The sequence below is a fragment of the Aethalodelphis obliquidens genome, unplaced genomic scaffold (genome assembly GCF_003676395.1).
Source record: "Aethalodelphis obliquidens isolate GAN/ISIS:26980383/991018 unplaced genomic scaffold, ASM367639v1 scaffold1, whole genome shotgun sequence".
Classification (NCBI taxonomy): Eukaryota; Metazoa; Chordata; class Mammalia; order Artiodactyla; family Delphinidae; genus Aethalodelphis; species Aethalodelphis obliquidens.
The window spans coordinates 62951886-62968241 of NW_020837945.1; positions in this window are offsets into that span (position 1 = coordinate 62951886).

The following is a 16356-nucleotide window of genomic DNA, read 5'->3' on the forward strand; positions in this document are numbered from 1 at the left end:
GAGACAGGCACGAGCTGTGGCTAGCAGTGCGGACCCCAGAGATGGGCATGAGACGCTAAGGCTGCTGCTGCCTCCACCAAGAAGCCTGTGTGAAAGCACAGGACACTATCCACCTCCCTTCTGGGGAGGCTGTGCAGCCCACCACTGCCAGGGTCCTGGGATCCAGAGACAAATCCCCTGGGAGAACGCACGGCACGCCTCAGTCTGGTGCAACGTCACGCCGGCCTCTGCCGCCGCAGGCTCGCCCCGCACTCCGTGCCCCTCCCTACCCCCAGCCTGAGTGAGCCAGAGCCCCCGAATCAGCGGATCCTTTAACCCCTTCCTGTCTGAGCGAAGAACAGACGCCCTCCGGCCACCTACACACAGAGGTGGGGCCAAATCCAAAGCTGAGCCCCTGGAGCTGTGCAAACAAAGAGGAGAAAGGGAAATCTCTCCCAGCAGCCTCAGGAGCAGCGGAGTAAATCTCCACAATCAACTTGATGTACCCTGCATCTGTGGAATACATGAATAGACAACGAATCATCCCAAATTCAGGAGGTGGACTTTGAGAGCAAGATTTATTATTTTTTCCCCTTTTCCTCTTTTTGTGAGTGTGTATGTGTATGCTTCCGTGAGAAATTTTGTCTGTATAGCTTTGCTTTCACCATTTCTCCTAGGGTTCTATCCGTCCGTTTTGTTTTTTTTTTACTTAAAAATTTTTTTTTCTTAATATTTATTTTAATAACTTTATTTTATCTTACTTTATTTTATGTTCTTTTATCCTCTTTCTTTCTTTCTACTTTTTCTCCCTTTTATTCTGAGCCGTGTGGATGAAAGCCAGGAGTCAGTGCTGTGCCTCTGAGGTGGGAGAGCCAACTTCAGGACACTGCTCCACAAGAGACCTCCCAGCTCCACATAATATCAAACGGCAAAAATCTCCCAGAGATCTCCATCTCAACACCAGCAGCAAGCTTCACTCAACGACCAGCAAGCTGCAGTGCTGGACACCCTGTGCCAAACAACTGGCAAGACAGGAACACAACCCCAACGATTAGCAGAGAGGCTGCCTAAAATCATAAGCCCACAGACACCCCAAAACACACCACCAGACGTGGACCTGCCCACCAGAAAGACAAAAATACAGCCTCATCCACCAGAACACAGGCACTAGTCCCCTCCATCAGGAAGCCTACACAACCTACTGAAACAACCTTAGCCACTGGGGACAGACGCCAAAAACAACGGGAACTACGAACCTGCAGCCTGCAAAAAGGAGACCCCAAACACAGTAAGATAAGCAAAATGAGAAGACAGAAAAACACACAGCAGATGAAGGAGCAAGATAAAAACCCACCAGAACTAACAAATGAAGAGAAAATAGGCAGTCTACCTGAAAAAGAATTCAGAATAATGATAGTAAAGATGATCCAAAATCTTGGAAATAGAATAGATAAAATACAAGAAACATTTAACAGGGACCTAGAAGAACTAAAGGTGAAACAAGCAACGATGAACAACACAATAAATGAAATTAAAAATACTCTATAAGGGATCAATAGTAGAATAACTGAGGCAGAAAACAGATAAGTGACTTAGAAGATAAACCAGTGGAAATAACTACTGCAGAGCAGAATAAAGAAAAAAGAATGAAAAGAACTGGGGACAGTCTCAGAGACCACTGGGACAACATTAAATGCACTGACATTCGAATAATAGGGATCCCAGAAGAAGAAGAGAAAAAGAAAGGGACTGAGAAAATATTTGAAGACATTATAGTTGAAAACTTCCCTAATATGGGAAAGGAAATAGTTAATCAAGTCCAGGAAGCACAGAGAGTCCCATACAGAGAGTCCAAGGAGAAACACGCCAAGTCACATATTAATCAAACTGTCAACAATTAAATACAAAGAAAACATATTAAAAACAGCAAGGGGAAAACAACAAATAACACACAAGGGAATCTCCATAAGGTTAACAGCTGATCTTTCAGCAGAAACTCTGCAAACCAGACGGGAATGGCAGGACATATTTAAAGTGATGAAGGAGAAAAACCTGCAACCAAGATTACTCTACCCAGCAAGGATCTCATTCAGATTTGATGGAGAAATTAAACTCTTTACAGACAATCAAAAGCTGAGAGAGTTCAGCACCACCAAACCAGCTTTACAACAAATGTTAAAGGAACTTCTCTAGGGAAGAAACACAAGAAACGGAAAAGACCTACAATAACAAACCCAAAACAATTAAGGAAATGGTAATAGGAACATATATGTCAATAACAACCTTAAATGTAAATGGATTAAATGCTCCCACCAAAAGACACAGATTGGCTGAATGGATACAAAAACAAGACCCATATATTTGCTATCTACAAGAAACCCACTCCAGACCTAGAGAAACATACAGACTGAAAGTAAGGGGATGGAAAAAGATATTTCATGCAAATGGACACCAAAAGAAAGCTGGAGTAGCAGTACTCATATCAGACAAAATAGACTTTAAAATAAAGACCATTAGAAGACACAAAGGACACCACATAATGATCAAGGGATCGATCCAAGAAGAAGATATAACAATTGTAAATATTTATGCACCCAACATAGGAGCACCTCAGTACATAAGGCAAATACTAGCAGCCATAAAAGGAGAAATCGACAGTAACACAGTCATAGTAGGGGACGTTAACACTCCACTTTCACCAATGGACAGATCATCCAAAATGAAAGTAAATAAGGAAACACAAGCTTTAAATGATACATTAAACTAAATGGACTTAATTGATATTTATAGGACATTCCATCCAAAAACAACAGAATACACATTTTTTCTCAAGTGCTCATGGAACATTCTCCAAGATAGATCATATCTTGGGTCACAAATCAAGCCTTGGTAAATTTAAGAAAATTGAAATTGTATCAAGTATCTTTTCCGACCACAACGCTATGAGACTAGATATCAATTACAGGAAAAGATCTGTAAAAAATACAAACACATGGAGGCTAAACAATACACTACTTAATAATGAAGTGATCACTGAAGAAAACAAACAAGAAATAAAAAAATACCTAGAAACAAATGACAATGGAGACACGATGACCCAAAACCTATGGGATGCAGCAAAAGCAGTTCTAAGAGGGAAGTTTAGAGCAATACAATCCTACCTTAAGAAATAGGAAACATCTCGAATAAACAACATAACCTTGCACCTAATGCAATTAGAGAAAGAAGAAAAAAAAAACCCTAAAGTTAGCAGAAGGAAAGAAATCATAAAGATCAGATCAGAAATAAATGAAAAAGAAATGAAGGAAATGATAGCAAAGATCAATAAAACTAAAAGCTGGTTCTTTGAGAAGATAAACAAAATTGATAAACCATTAGCCAGACTCATCAAGAAAAAAAGGGAGAAGACTCAAATCAATAGAATTAGAAATGAAAAAAGAGAAGTAACAACTGACACTGCAGAAATAAAAAAAATATCATGAGAGATTACTACAAGCAACTCTATGCCAATAAAATGGACAACCTGGAAGAAATGGACAAATTCTTAGAAATGCACAACCTGCCAAGAGTCAATCAGGAAGAAATAGAAAATATGAACAGACCAATCACAAGCACTGAAATTGAAACTGTGATTAAAAATCTGCCAACAAACAAAAGCCCAGGACCAGATGGCTTCACAGGCGAATTCTATCAAACATTTAGAGAAGAGCTAACACCTATCCTTCTCAAACTCTTCCAAAATATAGCAGAGGGAGGAACACTCCCAAACTCATTCTACGAGGCCACCATCACCCTGATACCAAAACCAGACAAGGATGTCACAAAGAAAGAAAACTACAGGCCAATATCACTGATGAACATAGATGCAAAATCCTCAACAAAATACTAGCAAACAGAATACAACAGCACATTAAGAGGATCATACACCATGATCAGGTGGGGTTTATTCCAGGAATGCAAGGATTCTTCAATATACGCAAATCAGTCAATGTGATACACCATATTAACAAATTGAAGGAGAAAAAACATATGGTCATCTCAATAGATGCAGAGAAAGTTTTTACAAAATTCAACACCCATTTATGATAAAAACCCTGCAGAAAGTAGGCATAGAGGGAACTTGCCTCAACATAATAAAGGCCATATATGACAAATCCACAGCCAACATCGTCCTCAATGGTGAAAAACTGAAAGCATTTCCACTAAGATCAGGAACAAGACAAGGTTGCCCACTGGCACCACTCTTATTCAACATAGTTTTGGAAGTTTTAGCCACAGCAATCAGAGAAGAAAAGGAAATAAAAGGAATCCAAATCGGAAAAGAAGAAGTAAAGCTGTCACAGTTTGCAGATAACATGATAGTATACATAGAGAATCCTAAAGATTCTACCAGAAAACTACTAGAGCTAATCAATGAATTTGGTAAAGTAGCAGGATACAAAATTAATGCACAGAAATCTCTGGCATTCCTATACACTAATGATGAAAAATCTGAAAGTGAAATCAACAAATCCCTTCCATTTACCACTGCAACAAAAAGAATAAAATATCTACGAATAAACCTACCTAAGGAGACAAAAGACCTGTATGCAGAAAATTATAAGACACTGATGAAAGGAATTAAAGATGATACATATAGATGGAGAGATATACCATGTTCTTGGGTTGGAAGAATCAACATTGTGAAAATGACTCTACTACCCAAAGCAATCTACAGATTTAATGCAATCCCTATGAAACTACCACTGGCATTTTTCACAGAACTAGAACAAAAAATTTCTCAATTTGTATGGAAACACAAAAGATCCCGAATAGCCAAAGCAATCTTGAGAACGAAAAACGAAGCTGGAGGAATCAGGCTCCCTGACTTCAGACTATACTACAAAGCTACCGTAATCAAGACAGTATGGTAGTGGCATAAAAACAGAAATATAGATTAATGGAACAGGATAGAAACCCCAGAGATGAACCCACGCACGTATGGTCACCTTATCTTTGATAAAGGAGGGAGGAATGTACAGTGGAGAAAGGACAGCCTCTTCAATAAGTGGTGCTGGGAAACCTGGATAGGTACATGTAAAAGTATGAGATTAGAATACTCCCTAACACCATACACAAAAATAAGCTCAAAATGGATTAAAGACCTAAATGTAAGGCCAGAAACTATCAAAATCTTAGAGGAAAACATAGGCAGAACACTCTATGACATACATCACAGCAAGATCCTTTTTGACCCACCTCCTAGAGCAATGGAAATAAGAACAAATATAAACAAATGGGACCTAATGAAACTTCAAAGCTTTTGTGCAGCAAAGGAAACCATAAACAAGACCGAAAGACAACTCTCAGAATGGGAGAAAATAATTGCAAATGAAGCAACTGACAAAGGATTAATCTCCAAATTATACAAGCAGCTTATGCAGCTCAATATCAAAAAAACAAACAACTCAATCCAAAAGTGGGCAGAAGACTTAAATAGACGTTTCTCCAAAGAAGATATACAGATTGCCAACAAACACATGAAAGAATGCTCAACACCATTAATCATTAGAGAAATGCAAATCAAAACTACAATGAGATATCATCTCACACCAGTCAGAATGGCCATCATCAAAAAATCTAGAAACAGTAAATGCTGGAGAGCGTGTGGAGAAAAGAGAACCCTCTTGCACTGTTGGTGGGGATGTAAATTGGTACAGCCCCTGTGGAGAACAGTACGGAGGTTCCTTAAAAAACTACAAATAGAACTACTATACGACCTAGCAATCCCACTACTGGGCATATACCCTGAGAAAACCATAATTCAAAAAGAGTCATGTACCAAAATGTTCATTGCAGCTCTATTTACAATAGCCCGGAGATGTAAACAACCTAAGTGTCCATCATTGGATGAATGGATAAAGAAGATGTGGCACATATATACAATGGAATATTACTCAGCCATAAAAAAAACAAAATTGAGCTATTTGTAATGAGGTGGATAGACCTAGAGTCTGTCATAGAGAGTGAAGTAAGTCAGAAAGAGAAAGACAAATATCGTATGCTAACACATATATATGGAATTTAAGAAAAGTTAAGGAAAAAAAAATGTCATGAAGAACCTAGGGGTAAGATAGGAATAAAGACACTACTAGAGAACAGACTTGAGGATATGGGTAGGGGGCAGGATAAGCTGTGACAAAGCGAGAGAGAGGCATGGACATATATACACTACCAAACGTAAGGTAAATAGCTAGCAGGAGGCAGCCGCATAGCACAGGGAGATCAGCTCGATGCTTTGTGACCACCTGGACGGGTGGGATAGGGAGGGTGCGAGGGAGGGAGACGCAAGAGGGAAGAGATATGGGAACATATGTATATATATAACTGATTCACTTTGCTATAAAGCAGAAACTAACACACCATTGTAAAGCAATTATACTCCAATAAAGATGTAAAAAAAAAACCTCAATGCTATTACTAGAGAGTGACAACATTATAATGACTGTAAAGAAGGATGCTCTGTTGCTAACACTTGGGCTAGATTGGAGGAGAGAGAAAGGCTTCAGAAAAGAATCCTCTGGTAGCTCAAACATGAAGTTAGTATTGTGAACTGTTGCTGGGAAGGGGTGATCTGAACACTGTAGGGCAAAAATCAACAGAGGCCTTAAACCCTAGTATAAGCAACAGCTAAAGTTTATCATACTGGCCCTTAACATACAGAATATGCTGACACTAAAAACTTCATAGCAGAATAGTTCAAATCACCAGCTAAGAAGTCAGCTTACCTAGGCTTGCGTTGACCCTTCCAAGGGTAAACATTGAGCTGTACAGCAAGTTACTAAGATTCTCTTATTCTGAGTTTTCTAATAGCAAAATACTTATTACCATTAATATTTCCTGTCCCATTGTAGTGTTGTAAAAATTAAATTAGCTCTTGCCTGTAAAATGAATAACATGAGGTCCGATTAACATAATACGTGTTCAATAAATGCTGCTATTATTGGCATATGCACCTCAAATTGTCTTTTCCTTTCTATACATAAAAACCTGGGAAAATATGCAACTCATTCTTCCCTCTCTAAATTCAGTCACTTTCAAATGTTTTCGTAGCTCACAATAAGAAAAAGCCTTACACAGTCTTCACATGTGCAAGCATGCACACACACATTTCATGAAAATACCCTCACTGAATGTTATAAAAACTCTTTTTTTTAATATTACATTCTCTTCTATTTCTTTCCTTTTTTAAAGATACTGGTTGTGACTCACTAAATTAACTTTATGACTCACTAAACAGTGTCAATCCACAATGTGAAAAACATTTCTAAATTTCTCCTTGGGTTAATCAAAATTATTACTGAATTGTGAATATATATCCCATTGTGTAGCATCACAAAGATTTGCTTTTATTGAACTGAGCTTAGGCATTATACTGTTGGATTATTTTGAGAGGCTTTATAAGAATCAGTCTCATGAAACTTAGAATTTTATGCATTGTAGGCATTTTTTGAGAGTCTGGTACAAAATCTCACACAACACCTCATTTACAAGAGCTCTTGTATGTCTAGTCCTTACTTGTGCTGTATTTAAAATGGAAATTATGTATCATGTAAGGCATCAAAATCAAAATATCTAACTTTCCTAATAGAAAATAAGGCAGAAATAAGGATAAGGTAGAAATTTTGTGTATTGGCCTTACCACTGTCTTTATCTTATCACCTTATCATATTTTTCTGCACTTATTTCCTATTGTTCCAATCCCCTTTCTTATTTCCATGGTATCATCTATTTATTTACTTTCATTATTAGTTTTTGAAGAGATGGTATAGCTGCATGTTTCCAAATCCAAGAGGTTCAGATGGTATATGGTTAAAAGTCTCCCTCTCAACTCTGTCCTGCAGCCATCCAAGTCTGTCAAATCAACCAATATAATCACAGTATAATCAATTTCCTGTGACTCTTCCTATAGGTATATAATATCTTAGGAAAAATAAATGTAAACTCACATATCTCAATAAAATTATTTATGATATATCTACCTAACTAGCTAGCCATTCTCTTCTCTCCCCAAAGTGTTATATGTATGATTCTCCATTTACTTAATTTATGTTGAAGTTCATTCCATATCAGTATGCAGCCTCTTCAATATTTTCCGTGCCTGAATGATACCCCACTATGAATGACCATTATTTTTTAACCAACTTTCTACCGTTGCATACTTAAGTTGTTTGAAAGTAATCACAAACAATGGCAATTACAAACAATACCACGATGAGTACATTTGTATCATTGAGCACGAATGTAAGTATATTCCTAGGTCAGATTCTCTGAAGTGGAATTTATGGCTGATAGATATATGCGTTTGTGCTTTTGATAACTATTGCCAAATTGCTCCTCATTCAGATTGACCAATTTCTGCTCCTAATAGCAACTATGATGGTATTGCATGTACTTCTGTAAAATAATTTCAAATCCTCTTTTAAAAATGATGTGCCATTGATATCTGATTAAGTTATCAAAATGGAAATGAAATTTGGTTGTAGGCACAGTAAGATTTAAGAATTAGAGAAGTTCCCCAGTGATTATGGAGAAAGGAAGATACAGGATTAGTGGAGGATTTGGGAACTGCCAACATAAAAATTGTAGTTTTAACTTAGAATGGATAAGTTCATTGGATATGTAGATGGATAGATGGATTGATGGATAGGTGAAGGCATGCTGGATAGATAGACCAATAAATTAATAGACTGATAGACTGACAGGTTAATAGGCGATTTGGAGATTTCCCAGTTACTGGTGAAGGAAAGCAAGTCAGCAAAAGAAGAAGTAAAAGGAGATGTTAATAAAAATATGACAAAGAGTAGGGGATTACAGGCTAAAGAAAGAATCAAGAAGGAGAAGAATCTAATGAATGGAAAGGCTGTGTTGTCTAGAAATAGAGACAAAATCTCTGGGTGTGGCCAGGATAACATTAGTGAGGGGAGCAAATCAGGGCAATGAGAAGGCTAGAAGGCAGATTTAAGGAAATCCAAAAGCATGGTTTTCTATGGATGCTAACTGCAAATGCTGTGCTGACTCTCCAGGAACATGCTACATGATTTAAAATATTAAAAAGATGAAAAAAGTTCCTTCCACAATGGAGATAACCATATGACCAGACTATATTTTCTACATAATTAGGGTACAACTATCACACAGTAAAGGAAGGATATTATATGTAAAGGCAAAGACTGCAGCTGCTTTAGCCCTTCATAGATGTGCAATATAATTAGTGCAAACTTCCTTAACCGTCTTGTACTAATGCAGCCAAATTGTTTACAGAATGTACCAGCTTGAAGTATGAATAGGTTAATCAAATACTCTGTAGTATTTATAAATACCAACCTGTGGTTAGTATTGTTAGAAAGGCTATTCAGCGGCATGGAGGAATATCTTCCTTGCAGTTCACATCTAATGTGCAGTATTAACCAACGTGCATTAAGATATTTACCAAAATAGAAAAAGATGAAAAGGAGTTACTAACATCATCGTGTTTTCTACTTAATATTTTTAAATATTTTAAATATTGTATCATTTAATCCTTTGAGAAGATTTTAGAGGATAAAGTGGTGTGGAAGAAAGATAAGTCTAAAGGAGAAAAGAGAATAATTGTAGAGAAATGAAGAGTAGGTAAAGTAACAAGAAGGAAAGATGATTGTTGGAAATGGGAAACAGAGGCCATGTGTAAATAGGTAATAAGAAACAGACAGACCCAGCCCTTGATGTCTGGAAAACTTACTGTGCAATAAAAGTCCTGAAACTGGTCTCAGCCTGATAGTATCTGGAGAAGGGTAGCCACCGCTAGAGGCTTCCACTGCTGTGAGGAGGGTGCAGGTGAGATCAATGAGAACTAACATGCATCATCAAAGCATCATAGAAAACACAACACATGTTAGAGATCGCCTTGTCAAAAGCTCTCATTTTACAAACTGGAAAACTGAAATCCAGAGAAAGTAAAATGATTTGCCATTGTCATTAGGCTATATTGTGGGAAAACTGGAGTTAAACCCCAGGAATCTGGACATTAAGCCGAAGTCAAGATCCAGTAGAGATCACTCTCCTTAACCCCATGCAATATCCCTACATTCTCAATGACCTTCCTGAAGGCTCTCCAAATTCAATAACATCCTCTCAACCACAAATTTAATGGTTCAAATGCCTGTGTAACCTATTAAGGGCCTTACGGGACTCAGAGAACAAGTCCCCCACCAATCATGCAGAAAAGAAAACAGAGATCCCAGAAGTTGCTATTTGCCTACACTTAACTAGATTGGGGTAAATTTAACACAATATTACTCCCCTGGATCATTATCCAATTGCCCTCATTTATTCCCAAAGTTGATATGTGATAGGCTTATATGTATGTGTGTATATATACATATATATATATATATACACACACACACACATTCTTTTAATATGTATTATATATATACTCATTTTATACACACACACATATATATACACATTCATCTATACACCACCTGTCATTTTTACTTAGTTGTTCCAGGTGAACAACTTTTGTCTTCCAATCACTTTGTAAACTCCCAGGAGGCAGAAACCATGTCTTACATAATATTTTGTCATCTTGTCCCATCACCACCTCAGGCTTGCAGTCACCATGTAAACTCTACCCACCTAAAGCTTTGCAGACTGGTGGCTGTTTATCTCAATCTTTACTTGGGGATGATTCTAAGTGAAAATTAAGCTATGTTTCAAATGGCCCTCAGGATACTCCATTACGGAGATGCTAATGCCATTTCTACATTTAGAAGGTTCATTGACCAGCTAGCTGCTCACTCTGAAGAATGCCACTTGATAAGTAGCTTTTATACTAATTCATAATCTCCTCTTCCATCACTCTCTTTTCTTACATTTGCTGTCAGTTTAAGCTGGCCCAAGAGAAGTGACTTTTCCTATTTGCAGTTTCTCTGTTGTTTAATCAAATGGTGGGTGGGATCAAGGTTGGCCGCTCTAAACCTGCATCCAAGCAGGGACTCTTAGAGGGTGGAAATGTCAGCCTACCTATTGGGAGCTATTCCAAAGCCAGCTGGAGCTGCCTCAAACACTCTTAATTACAATTTTGTATTTCAAATGTCTCAGTCAATGTGCTCTCTTTAAAAAAAAAAAAAAAAAAAAAAAGTAAAATAAGTTCAGGTAAACAAAAAGGAAAGGAAACCCAGCAGAATGTAGTTTTTTCTCCAAACTTCACCTGGTGCAGGAAGCTTAGGTGAAACATTCCTTAGCATGTTCTTTCAAAGATGGTAGTCAACTGCTCAAATGCACAAAGTGATCTCTTCTACTGAAGATTAATTACCACAAGTCATAGCCCAGCCCTCACCTAACTTAAGTTGCCAAGAGAGACATTTAATTTGGGCCACCCAATTATTTGGAAATCACTCTGCAAATAAACCCCCATAATCCTAGGTGTTGCCAATGGCTTCATCAAGAAAGTAAGCTGATTTGAGGAAAGTGAGGAAATATGTTAGACTGCACACAACTTTTTCATTAGCACCCTATTTCCAGCTTCTTTTCTTCCATTTCCCTTGCCTTTGATCCCACTTTTTTAACGTGCTTTGTTTTGTTCAGCTCCTTACCCTAGTAGTCAATGAAGTTGCAAACATAGCTGTCAATGGAATAAAAATGAGCAGAGAACATTGTTTATACCACAAAAATGTTCCCTCTGGACATACAACACAAATAGACTCAAGAAGAGGCTCCAGGGCTTCCCTGGTGGCGCAGTGGTTGAGAGTCTGCCTGCTGATGCAGGGGACACGGGTTCGTGCCCCGGTCCGGGAGGATCCCACATGTCGCGGAGTGGCTGGGCTCGTGAGCCATGGCCGCTGAGCCTGCGCGTCCGGAGCCTGTGCTCCACAACGGGAGAGGCCACAACAGTGAGAGGCCCGCGTACCGAAAAAAAAAAAAAAGAGAAGAGGCTCCAGACAGTGTTGGCATTTCTTTGACTTTCATTTTATGGCATCCATCTTCAAAACATAAATGGTAATCCTAATAACACAGTATCACAGGAATTCACTGCTAGAGGCTGTTAAAATTATATGTCTATTTGTATTGGTTAGATGATTCTCATTAGAATTTCCTATTCTTTATTATATTATAGACAAAATTAATTTAAGGCCAAAGCTTGTTTAGATCACATTTCCAACATAAAAATCCCTATAATGACAACATTATGGACAGTTCACTTCTTTGGGAAGCTATGTAGGACCAGCAGGAGGTGGAAGGCACTAACTAATGTTATTAAATGTGTATTGTGTGTTATTCAGTGAGAGATATTAACTCTTCTCGTCATACTCCTTAGAAAAACCTGTGGGAGACAAGTTTTCAATGAAATTTATATCAGGTATGACTTTTAAGGAAAATGTAATTTTCAGAGGAGGCAGGAGTGGGATTATTGTTGTGTGTGTGTGCATGTGTGTCTGTGTATGTATTTCTCTGTGTGTGTGTGTGCATGTTTCACAAATAAACCAAATACCCATTCCAAACAGCACTTCCCTTCACAATATATACTTTGGGAGATCATGGAGTCTCTCCTTACTCATTATGAAAGTCATTTTTAGAATAAGTCTCTAGATGTATGATCATAGAAAGTAGTTTTATTAATGCTTCGTCAAACTTTGTTTCAGATGAAAAATAAAACTGCTTAATTTGCCACAGTTGATTCCAAATTATATCAAACTGTTCTCAAAAGTAAAATCCATACTTAAAAGACAGATTCACCACTTTTAATGATATGAGCATAATGGGGACTGGAGTTTTACGGTATGACCTTAAAAGACCCTTCAACAATTGTTTGAGCTGTACCAGTATCATGAAAATAGGCATAGAGCTTTCAAACATGACTGGTTTGAAAGGGTAGAACTCATTAGAATATATAAAGTCCGTTTTATGTAAAAAAAAAAAGGACCTCAGCCATTCTACCTTATATTCTCACCATGTATACAGGTGAAAGAAAGGAAATTATCATTCACTTATTAATGTGCTCTTTTTTTAATAAATATTTTTTGATCATGAACTGTGTCAGGCATTATGGTAAATACTGGCTGTATAACAGGAGGCTGTTTATTACATGGGACCATTCTCACAGAGCTTACAATAATTACAATAATGACTGTATAAATAAACTTTGATAAAAGTTCTAAAGTAAAAATACAGTGCGCTAGGAAAGCGGAATATAGGGGGACCTAACACAGTTGGAGGGTCACAGAAGACACCCTGAAAAAGCAAGAAAAGTTGAGGTCCAGCCACGGTATTAACTGCTTTGGGTACATTATCATTATTTTATTTTCACAGCAGTCTTGACAATTATATATTATTATCCCCATTTTATGGATAACAAAACCAAGACTTAGAGAGATTAAGTAATTTGCCCAAGTGCACACTGCTTACATGAAGCATAATTAATATTCCAACCATGTCTATCAGATTCTTAAACTTATGTCCTTCCTACTGCACTACACTGTCTCCAAAAATGCCTCAAACAATCTGGCAAATCATGCTACATTTATTTGCTAAACCTGCAGGGCTCCTAAGAATGTTAAATGTCACTCAGCTGACATTGTCTAATGAAGACTATTTGTGCCAAGGGAATTTTGAAGATAATCCAATACAAATCAATATTATTTTGGATGAGAACAAATTGGTAACTTGATTCAAATCCTTCTTTTTCCTTGCAGAAATCAATTTCCAAGGAAAATATAGATCCCTTAGGGGTAATAAGAAGCAGCAATCTGGGACATGGTGGATTGTGTCACTCAAACAGATTTCGAACAGATTCTTTGGCTGACTTTGCCTCATCTCTCATACCCAGAGACTGGCACTCTTCACTGGATAAATTTATGTTCCAACAATCCAGGGAGTTTCAGTAAAATGTATACACATTTTGTATGTTCACTTCAGTTATACAAATATTTACTAGACACCATCTAAATGTAAAGAACTGTGACTCTCTGCCTCTTTCCTCCAGGAATGAACCTACCTACCACCTAATAGGATGGTATTAGAACACTTCAATAACTTAAGGGACGGTGATGTAAGTGCTATTAGAGCAAAGTGCCAGAAAGATTGAATGGAAGAAAGAAAGCATATCTGGTTCCTGAGAGAAATGGCATTTGAGGTAAAATGGAAAGAGTGGGCTGGGAGAAGGAAGAAATCCCATGAGAGGGTACATATAATTGGCTGTGGGGAAGTTTTTGGCACACTTGTGCAACATGGATGCATTTGACTGAAATATAGGGCAGCTGAGTTCTGGGGGAAGGAGTTGGTAATATTGTGGAGTTATTGTTTGAAGGTAACTGGAAAATTTAAGAATTTTGAGTAAGAGATTAGTGTGTTTAGGAATATGCTTTGGAAAGATAAATTGGGTGAAAATGCAGAAAATTATTGGGATTAAGGGGAGAAGAGATAGTAAGTGAGGAGAAAAATTTGGAGTTTATTAAATATGAACAATGTGCATGAAAGGACCTCGCTGAGGAGAGGTAGTGGGTATTTCTACAGAGTACAGGGATCTATAGTACTATTGTGTTATTGCTAACTGTAAAACATCTGCATTCACTTTCATTTATTAATATATATATATGTATATATATATATATATATATATACAATAGAATATTACTCAGCCATAGAAAAGAATGAAATAATGCCAATCTCAGTAACATGGATGGACATAGAGATTATCACACTAAGTGAAGTAAGCCAGACAGAGAAAGACACATATAATATAGTATCATTTATATTTGTAATCTAAAAAAAGACACAAATGAACTTATTTACAAAACAGAAATAGACCCCAGATATAGAAAACAAATTTAAGATTACCAAAGGGGAAACATGGGGGAGGGATAAATTAGGAGGTTGGGATTAACATATACACATGACTAGATATAAAAGAAATAATCAACAAGGACATACTGTATAGTACTGGGAACTATACTCAACATTTTGTAATAACCCATAAGGGAAAAAAAGCTGAAAATGAGTATATATATATGTATATAGAAAGAAAGAAAGGAAAAGAAAGAGAAAGAAAGAAAGAAAGAAAGAAAGAAAGAAAGAAAGAAAGAAAGAAAGAAAGAAAGAAAAGAAAGAAAGAAAAGAAAGAAAGAAAAGAAAGAAAAGAGAAAGAAAAGAAAGAAAAGAGAAAGAAAGAAAGAAGAAAGAAAGAAAGAAAAAGAAAGAAAGAAAGAAAGGAAAGAAAGAAAGAAAAGAAAGAAAGAAAGAAAGAAAAAACAGTCTGAACAAAGTTTGTACCAGTTGTTGGTGAGAAACTAGAATTCTTACACACTGTGTAAATATAAATTGGTAAAACCATTTTGCAAAGCTGTTTAACATTATCTAACAAATCTGAATGTATTTACACCTATGACCAATAATGTCACGCTTAGGTATGTCCCAAATAAATGTGTACCTAAGATGGAAACGTGTATAAGAATGTTCATAGCATTTATAACAGTCCCATGCTGCTTCCATGCAATACAATTGTCCATAAATAGGGAAATGGATAAATATGTTGTGTTAGATTCCACAATAGAATACTACATAGCAATGAAAATGAATGAACAGCCACTACACACAACATTGACCAAAGCAGCCAGACTCAAAAGAACACACTGAATATTGTTCCATTCATATAAAGTTCAAAAACAAGTGGAACTAATCTACTGCATCAGCGGTAGTCTACGGAGAGGATGAGTGGTGATGATCAGGAGGGTAAAGAGAGGGTTCCTGAAGTGCGGCTGGTCAAGCACTTTTTCCTGGTCTGAGTGGTGATTACGTGGGTGTGCTCTCTTTGTGAAACTTCATCAAGGTGTCCACTCATGATTCGTATACTTCACCACCTGAGTGTTATACTTCAATAAAAAAGTTTGTTAAGTTAAAAAGAAGTAACTGGGGAATGGGAAACATTACAGAAAGGTAAAGACATCGCAGATGTGAACTAGCAGTGAAGCCAGTAATATGTTTAGTCATTTCAAGTTTCCGTTTCATTCAAGATAGCACAGTGTGGCCAAATATCTGCACTTCAACATTCAGAGATCCAGAAATCACACTGGAAGATGGATAGGATGAATGAGAAATGTAGAATTACCTTCTGCTCTCACACACACCCGTTTACTCGTGGGGTAATTTGTAACACAGCATGAACACCATGCATTCAATTAGTTTTCCTAGCTATTTTAGCAAGTATTCGTTTACACGTGTCTGTCTCTAATGTGGGGGGGTGTCTCAAAAAAGGACAAAGAAACTGATGATCTGACCATCAACATTCAAAATATTTGCTTAAACTATGTGTTGTCATGTTCTGGCATTGTCATTTCCATGACAGTTAAACATAATCGT